The sequence below is a fragment of the Lactuca virosa genome, chromosome 9 (assembly GCF_052849685.1).
Source record: "Lactuca virosa cultivar CGN04683 chromosome 9, Lactuca_virosa_CGN04683_v6, whole genome shotgun sequence".
NCBI classification, from domain to species: Eukaryota; Viridiplantae; Streptophyta; class Magnoliopsida; order Asterales; family Asteraceae; genus Lactuca; species Lactuca virosa.
The window spans coordinates 77,065,540-77,075,346 of NC_136434.1; the positions used below are offsets into that span (position 1 = coordinate 77,065,540).

The 9,807-nt window shown below is 36.9% G+C and overlaps 1 non-coding gene across 1 annotated transcript; it reads left to right on the top strand.

The window, feature by feature from the left end:
• Positions 1–9,143: 9,143 nt before the first annotated feature.
• On the top strand, positions 9,144–9,251 carry LOC145141693 (small nucleolar RNA R71). Its single transcript, XR_013722887.1, has one exon. It is a non-coding gene; the product is annotated as a small nucleolar RNA R71 (small nucleolar RNA).
• The last annotated feature ends 556 nt before the right edge of the window (positions 9,252–9,807 follow it).

A 9,807-nucleotide genomic window follows, 5' to 3' on the forward strand; every position in this document is an offset into this window, starting at 1 on the left:
CATACTCTCGGACTAGGGACGAATGACTAAGTCTAATCCGTGCTCTCGGATTAATGAAAAATGACTATGCCCTCACCATAATCTCGGACTAAGGACGAATGACTATGTCTAATCCATGCTCTCGGATCAATAACAAATTTTCAAGTTCTACCCTCCGTGTATATCTCACCCATACTCATAAGGAGATACTACCCAATATTCATCTTAATTAATTTAGGTTTATTATGTAAGTCCTAAATTATCATATATTATCATATATACTCTTAACATGTATTTCAGGCAATATCAAATATCTCACACATAAACATATATTTAATATTGTTTGGAAATCCCACTTTAAACACGTCACTAAATCACAGCCTAAACATCATCCCCGTAAGTAGATCAATCAGTATAACGACTTCGAATCACTGATAAATCTTGTTTATAGGTTCATAATAACGATAATGAACTTAAACATAAGTTATACTTAAAGTACGGTAATCATAGCTTAACTTACAGGTGGTTTAGCGAGAAATCGGGCTCGACGTGGGCAGAACTTCTGAGCCGAAATCTCTACTTCTCAGAGCTTTCTGATGCTCCGAAGCTTCACTACTAACACTTAAGAAGTGCTAGAGAAAGGCATTAAGGCCTTGGGTGGTTTGGGAGAGAATGAAATGGAAATGTGTGATGAAATGAATGAAATTTGGATTTATTTATAGGCTGTCCAGGGGTCTCTCAGGTCGTGAGACATGCCTCTCACGTCGTGTGTCTTGCGTAGGCACCACGGCTTCGCCTAGTGCTGAAACGTGGCGTAGGACGCATGTAAAACAACTAATTTTAAAAAATTAATAACTTTCGCATACGAGCTTCGTTTTTTACGGTCTTTATATCCACGCGTAGGTATTACCAAGATCTACAACTTTCTTTTTGACTCCATTGGCTAATTCTAAACCAATTTTAAATTTAACAGTCTGAGAAGATTACACTGTTAACGACCGTGTAAAATTCATAACTTCTACATATATACTCCATTTTCAACAGTCTTTTTATCGTTGAACTCCTATTAATGAGATCTTCAATTCTCATTTAGATCATTTTGGCTAAAAATTGACCAATCGTTTTGATTTCGGAGTTGTATACTGCTACACTAAATCTTAGAAAAATCATAAATTCCTTAAATGAAGTTAGATCTTGGCGTTCTCTATATGCATGCTCTCGGTTTAATGACTAATATGACTTTCATTTAGATCTCTAAGGCTAAAAAGTATTTTGTCCAAAATTCACTTTTTACGATACGCAGTGTCGTGTCGGTTTAGTCGCAAAACTTCGACGGGTCATAACTTCTTCGTTTTAAGTCGGATTTCAGCATTCTTTATATGTACGCAATCCTTGTGACATATACTATAACTTTGGTTAAGATTATTTATCCTAAATAATCTCCTATCAAAAGTCATTTTTAACGCTTACTATCTCTAAATTGACTAGCCCAAATCTACAGGCGTTACATTTTACGAAGGTCTTCAACATTCATGAGGCATTGACCACATGAGGTTTGACTTGGTATTTTCATTTCTTATCAAGCCTTAACTTCCTGTATAAGATGTCACAAGAAGTACGATGGTACTCCATGATATTGATAAAATCCAAGATCTTAGACTTACTCGAGATGTTAGTACGAGTTAAAGATATTGAAATAGTAGGTTGAAAATTCTACCCACACCTCTTGTATACTACAGTATGTGTCCTAGTATGCTAGGAAATGGTTAGTCTAAAGTATGTTGTTAGGCAGGTATACTTCTAGTGTGTTACCTGTGATGCTGAGCTATTTGTTATGTGTATTATTGTATATGTTGACATATTTTGTGAAGGGCTGGGGCTTTCTAGCTTTGTGCGGAAAGCCAAAATGCGGGTGAAACAACTATACATTGAGGGCAAAGGGGTGAGTTGATGACAAGACCAACATTAATTATTTTCAGTCTATATAATCATAAGGGGCGAGTTAATGGAAAGATTTGTTAGAGTTTTGTGAGCCTAGATACTTAATAAGTGTTTATGTATTGTTGTATATGGTATTTTGTGAAACTCACTAAGCTCTGGCTTCAATTTATGGATCAAATGTTTCGAGGTACTTTTGATGATCGGTGGAAGGCGAAGGCGTGACTATATACATTTTTTAACAACTTTCGTATTTTGTTTTTCTGCAATGTTATTATACTCTAATTTTGGATGTTTGGGTGTTGGAACCAGCATCTCTATGGTTTTGGGTTTATGAAAAAGAAGTGATTTACTTATTTTAAAATAGATTTTTTTTTATTAAATTGGGACGTTACACAATGGTTCATATATCAATTAAGTATAATTATCAATTTTTTAAAAAAAAAATCAATAGTTAAATACTTTCCAAATTGATCAATCATAACATTAAATTGTAATACTAAATAAAAAGCCATGTTTAATTTTATTAAACGCAAGCACGGATACATGTTGTTGAATGACATGATTCTGATACATGAATATTTAATGTGGTTTAAAATAATTACATATATATATATATATATATATATATATATATATATATATATATATATATATATATATATATCAACTTAGTGTAAGAGTTATTAGTTTACAAGTAATTTCTTATTAATTTCAACATATATATGCAAAAAAATTAACTATATAGTTTTATTATGTGCAACGCACGAATATTTGCGTAGTTTATGTATATAAAGTCGTCATTCCTTTTTGACCTACCGTCTATTCTAACTTTAGCTCTATCGCCTTTAAGTTATTTTTTTATGTTAGGATTAAATGAAAAAAAATAGTAGGAAAGTTGGGAAAGAGTTTAAAAAGACAAAACTAAATATGGTTCGTATGAGCTGTCGAAATTATCATTTTGCTCTAAAACGTTTTGGACTAACACCTCTAGTTTAAAATATGTTTATTATTGTGGTTTTGGTCCTTTTTGGAACACATATCGACAATGGCGATTATAACCGCCAAAAAACCGGCAATCAGTCTTTGAAAACCCTAGCAATCGGTGTTGTAACTCAACGAACACGATGGAACCCAAGCATTACCCTACACCAACTTCGCCAGTGGTGTCCATTTCGTCGTCGCTATCATGATAAGAAAATTCCAAGGGCAATCAGTCTTTGAAACCCTAGCAATCGGTGACTTACCAGCGGTGTTGCTAGAATTTGAAGAGGTGGCGACTTCGTCTCTCTCCTTTCTCGCTTCACCCCTTTCCCACGAATAGATCGTCATACCTCCATCTATAGACGAATCTGCACCTTGTCTTCGTTTTACGACACAGAGATCCAATCTACAACTCGAGCGTCTTCGTCTGGAAACTCGAGCCACAAAGAGCTTCCGATTCACAGACTGAAGACCAGAAGCCTCTTTCCTCAATTAAAAGCTTGTAGCCCCACTGGATCACCTCATCTTTTGTGTAATTGTATTTGTGGTTCGATAGCTGTTTACATGAATAAGAAAGAGGAAAGAAAGTTGGATCTATTGATGCTGGTTCCTGGAGGGAGAGAGAGAGAGAGAGAGAGAGAGAGAGAGAGAGAGAGAGAGAGAAAAGATGAAGGATGGAGTGTGATATATTTTTTTCTTTTTTGTTTTTTTATAATAAAAAAATTAAAAAAGGAAAAATACGAAGGGCAAATATGTCTTTTTAAAAAGTTTTGAAAATTTTGGACTAAACTCGCAACAAAATGAAACCTTTGGACCACCCTTGCGAGTCCAAACTCGTTTGGACCAAACTTGCTAGTTTTGACATACCACAGGGACCATTCTTGTAATTTTGTCTATGTATAAATTTTCATAATTACTTATTTTTTTGTAAAAATTTTAAATTATATTTTTATTCTTATAAAATCTATAAACTCACATTTATACTCTAATATTTAAGTTAGTGATAATTAATCTATTTAAACATTAAAAACACTATATTTAAATTATATAAAAACTAAATTAATAAAATAGGCCATTTGTAATCTTTCCTGCTATTGATCTCCTTATTCATGATATGATTATTCATGATCTGATTCTTTGCCACTTTCTATTTTGTATAATCGATTAGCAAAACCTAGTGATTGCATATTCCTAACTAATTGTAGCGGCAAAACCTGGTGATTACATATTCGATTTGCAAAATTGAAGTAAAATAAAACCTGGTAATTGCAAATTCGATTAACAAAACTTGATGATTGTATATTCCTAATCGATTAGCAAAAACATTATCAGGTCGTGAATGACCATATCGATAACGGGAAGGATTGCAAATGGGTATTTTAGTAACTTAATCATAATCTAATTTAAATATAATGTTTTTAGTTGTTAAATAGAATAATTATCATTAAATTAAGTACTTGGGTATATACGTGAGTTTATATATTTTATAAGGATATACATGCAAATTAAAGTTTTTCGAAGATACAAAATATATTTTTATAATGTTAAAAAGATATTGCAATTTTTAAGTGTTATTAACGGTCTGCAGGGTTAATCTTGTCCGTTTCTGAACGTTGGGGGTTGATTATGTATTATATTGTATGAAGATTTGATGGTCCGATGAAATCTGTAATACACATCGATGTCACTTCCTTCTCTCCGCGAATTCATTCTCGCTTAGGGTTACATTCAATTCGTGTTATTTTCGTTATTTCGGAAAAGGGGAACTACTACCTTGATTTAGATTCTGTCTTTAGGGGTTTCACATCGAAACCTTGTTTTGTTGTGCGAATTTGAATGATAATCAACTCTTTTTGAAGATTTGAAAGGTACCATAAGAGTTTGTGGTTTTTATTGAATTCAATGCATTACACTGTTGAATCAAAAGATACTTATTCCTTTTTATTTGTTTGTTTTTCTCAGTTTAGGGCAATCATTTCAACGATCAATCACGATCAAGCAACAATAGAGGTAATATCACTGTACCTGATTTTTATTTCAATTTAGTTGCTATAAAATGATCAAAGACCAAAAGACCCTCTGATTGCTTATTGAGTTCATTGTAATTGTGTGAACAAAGATTTTAGAAAAACACAAAATCTCAAAGAACAGTTTTCCTCCCTCATTCTAGGGTTATGCAATCCTAAGCATGTACAACTTTGAAAGCATACACTTAGCAAATAATCCATGTAACATTAATTTCCATATATACTATAGCATGGCTAAAACATTGGGAACACTTAGTTGACCTCGGCCGATTACGCGCATTACGTTCTCCCCTCTTTCTTACAAAATTTTTTTAGTAAATTTAACTTTGGTTTCTTTTTGAAAAGTAATTTGTTACCATTTCCTCAGTTTGAGTTCTGACACACCCATAAGTGTGTCTAAATCCCTCAAACTAAGGCTCTAATACCAACTTGTAACAACCCAAATTTTACAGGAAATTTTTAACTTTTAATTTCATAAATATCAATCACAAGGTGTCCAAAAATCCCATTACAAAACCATATTATTTTAAAATTAAAAGTACGAAAACTAAATGTGAAAACACCGGAGAATGCACGTCGCGCCATCAAGTCGGGTCCTTGCCCTTATCAAAACAAGTAACTGAAACATGCAATAAAAATGTAAGCAAAAGCTTAGTGAGTTTCCCAAAACACACGAATCATATAATCACATAATACCATGCACACATATACACATATAAGTTTTCCATGGACTCCCTCCATGGTCTTCATTGGAATGTCATGGGCTACCCCCATGGTCTTATATCCCTGAGCCATGGGCTCCTCCCATGGTCTTGCCAAATGCCATGGGCTCCCCCATGGTCTACACACAAGTCCACATATCAATCCAATAGCAAATAATTGCATATTCCAATACAAATCATCTGATAACCATTAACAGGCCGACCTTGGTGCCTTCGACCCATGAGTGTGGTGAGAAGACTCACCTCAGTCTGATAAACACGATAGCTACTCAAATACTAGCCCAAATCTCTAATTGTATAAATATACTAATCAAGCCAATTAGATTTCTAATTCAGCAAAGGGCCCAACATCATAATCTTTGGCCCACTATTCAAGCCCAAAAGTCTATCCTACCATAATGGGCCCATGGTCAAAGTAGAAACTATAATGGGCCACATGGCCCAATAAGGCCCAATCAAAACACTAAAAACCCAAAGCAATTCCCAAGGCCCAACATTATCCTAACGGTCCAGGCCCAAGGCTAAGAGAAGTCCAATTGGTCTGTAAAGTCCACCGAAGCCCAACTATCACAGCTGAGTGTACGCCCGACGTTTATCAGAAGTACGCTAAGCATACTGGGTTCTTTGGATGTACGCGCAGCGTACAGGTTGGTACGCCCAGCGTACAAACAGAATAAGCAAATCCCCCATTAAGTGCTTAACGCATGAAGTCCTTACGTTCCAAACTCAGATTTAGGTCATTAAAAGAGTCCTAAGGCATAAAGTTGGCAACTTTATGCCTTTGCATGCCCAATATGCTCCCAACAACTCTTTCCAACCCATTAAGACCTTTCCAAGGGTCTTACTTCATGCATGGGGTCAAAATAACCAACAAGTCTACATTTTTATGACATGAATAAGCTAAAGGACCTCAGATCTACCCTCCCTAATCTATGGAGTTGTTCAAACTCCCAAGAAATGATTCATGAACTCAAAAGAGGACTACATAGAAAACTTTAGCTCCATAAATGACAAGGATTAGCAAGGAGAAACCTTTTTACCTCCACAAGCTTCCTAAGCTGCTCTATATGCAAGATCCAGAAGCCTTTCCCTCTTTCAAGCTTGATTCCATTTTTCCCTTTAGCTAACACACCAATAATGAGATGTCTGAGGTACTCACAAGCTCAAGAAACACACACTATGGATTTTTGGGTTTTAGGGACGTTTGAGGATGATGTAGGCTGGATAGGGTGATTGCCAAATGACTTGAGGGTGTTTAAATAGATCACAAGTCCAAACGTTAGGGTTTTGGCTATCTGTCACATACGCCCTGCATACGTGGTGCACCTTCGCGATCATTCCTCCACAGTACGCTAAGCATACTCTTAAGTACGCCCAGCGTACAAAAAGGGACCATTTTTGCAAAATAAACTCATTTAAAGGAAGGAAGGGTAATAACCTGGATTGGAGTATTACAACTCTCCCCCACTTGAACTAGATTTCGTCCTCGAAGTCCATTGTCGCAAACAGATCCGGCTAATGCTCTCGCATCTTGTCCTTCGGATCCCACGTCCATTCGAAGCACTTCCCGTGTTTCCATTACACCTTAACCAACTTCACCACCTTGTTCTGAAGGGCTTTAGTCTTTCTATCCAATACTGCAACAGGTTTCTCTATGTAGTTCAGGCTCCCATCCACCTGAATATCACCCAAGGAAATAATCGGAGTCTCATCGGATACACACTTCCGCAGCTGAGACACGTGGAAGGTGTTATGAATCTGACTCAGCTCATCAGGGAGATCCAACCGGTAAGTGACCTCGCCCTCCCGGGCGGAAATCCTATATGTACCAATGAATCGGAGTCCCAACTTGCCATTTTTTTGAAAACGGATGACACCTTTCCAAGGTGACACCTTAAGCAACACATAATCTCCCACCTGAAACTCGAGGTCTGATTGACGACGATCAGAATAGCTCTTCTGACGGCTCTGCACAAACCGCAGCCTTTCACGCACCTGTTGAATCAAATTTATGGTCTTAAGCCCCACTTCAGTACTACCCATCACTTGATGCCCAACCTCCCCCCAATAAACTGGAGTCTTACACCTCCGCCCATACAATATCTCAAACGGTGGTCGGTCAATACTAGCATGATAACTATTGTTGTATGAGAACTCTGCTAGTGGAAGGTGAGTATCACAACTCCCTCCAAAGTTTAATACACATGCCCGAAGCATATCCTTATTAAGAAAAGCGACAAAAGATTGAACTTTGGAAGCTTGGAGTCTTCAAATTATTCCCAAACTCACATGGAAGAGTGAGGCATCTAGTATCTCCCATCTTCTTTGGTAACTCTCCCATAATCACCTTAGAACTTTGCTCACTAAGAATTACCTTGGAATTATTCTCTAGCTGTTGGCGAGTGTCAAGTAGATCTTGAAAGAATTTGGCATATTCAGGAACCTTAGATAATGAACCAATGAAAGGAGTATTAATTGAAATACCCTTCACTTGTTCCATAAACTTCAAATGCTCCTGCTCCAGTGGATGGATATTAGCTCGTGACAGGAACGGAAGCAGAGGACTATAAGCTTGCACATAATCAAAGCTTTTATGATCAGACCATGCCTAGGTCGTGGGTTCGGTGTTTCAGTAACAATTTTTTCTTCTAATCGTAACTTCTTCGATCTCGGTCCGGTCTGAGATGGATCGACTTCTAGTGCTTCAAGGAACTCAGAGATGGAATCCTCTTTAGTTTCTATTACCATTACATGTGATTGAGGATTTGTCTCAAAAATCTTTGGAGATAATTTTTCTTGTACAAAAGTAGTTAGTTGACCTAGTTGGACTTCAATATTTTGGATTGATGCTTGGTGATTTCTTAGCAAGGCTTTCTATTCCTTCATGATATTTTGATGTTCCCTTATCACTGCATCAGTCTCATCGTGTCTTTTCTTAGAAGCCTCCATAAATCTATGTAGAATAGATTCAAGATCAACTTTCTTTTCAGGAGCTGGTTGTTCTTTTTGGTATAAGCCTCGGTCAGTCTGCCTCTATTTTTCTTCTTTCAGCTTCTTATATTCGTCATATGGTAACCACTCCTTCTTTGGTTTTCTCCAACTTTCATCATACTTATCCCCACTCGAATAGCAAACTTGTACCTTTTTATTTCCATTTTCATCCAAGTGGCAATCTTTTGTTAAGTGTGGACCATTGCACCTTTCACAACCAACTCGAATCGCATGAATTCATTGGTCCATCATGGTCATTCTTCGGTCTATAGTATTTAGCATGGCTAGTACAACAGCCATGTCTTCAGAATTTCCTCCCCCAATGCCTTTAACTCCATCATGTCTTGTATTGTGGTACTCACGAGAATGCCTTGATAACTCTTTAATTAACTCCTTGATTTTAGCCGGATTTTTCTTTGTAAGTGGTCCTTGAGAATCTAGGAGTTGCCTTGTCATGACATTCACCCCGTCATAAAAGATAGACAGTTCTTGTTGTATGTTAAGGTCATTTTGAGGACAATTTCTTAGTAACCCTTTATAACGCTCCCATGCCTCATAAAAGCGACTCACCCGGTTGTTGCTCAAAGTTGGCTATTGCCTTCTTGAGTTTAGATACATTTGATGGTGGGCAGAATTGTTCTAGTAATTTCTCACGCATTTGTGCCCAAGTAGTAATTGTACCGGGTGGTAGTGCCTTCAACCAATCTTTGGTAGCTCTCTTAAAAGTAACGGGAAGCGTCCTTAACAAAACTTTCTCTCTAGGAACATTCGGGACATTGAAATAATCTGCAATGTCATTAACCTCATCTAGGTGCTTGTAAGCATCCTCATGATCCTTCCCAGAAAATGGTACGTCTTTAAGTGCAGTAAGAATGTGTCCTTTCAACTCGAATGTTGTAGCGGCGGGAATTGCGGGTTGTACTAAACCGGGACCGGTGTCTACTTGGATTCTCTTCTTGTATGCTCCCATGGACATACTCACAATGTTTGCCATCTCATTTTCTGGCTCGTCTTCGGGTTCACACTTTTCTAGTTCGAATTCGGGTTCGGACTCGTATTCGGATTCTTGTGGATTAGGATTTAGTTCAAAGCTTTCAAACTTGCTTTCTTCCTTCCTTTGATTGCTCGACTCTCCTACGTTCTTCCCATTTTTCTTTCCAAAAACT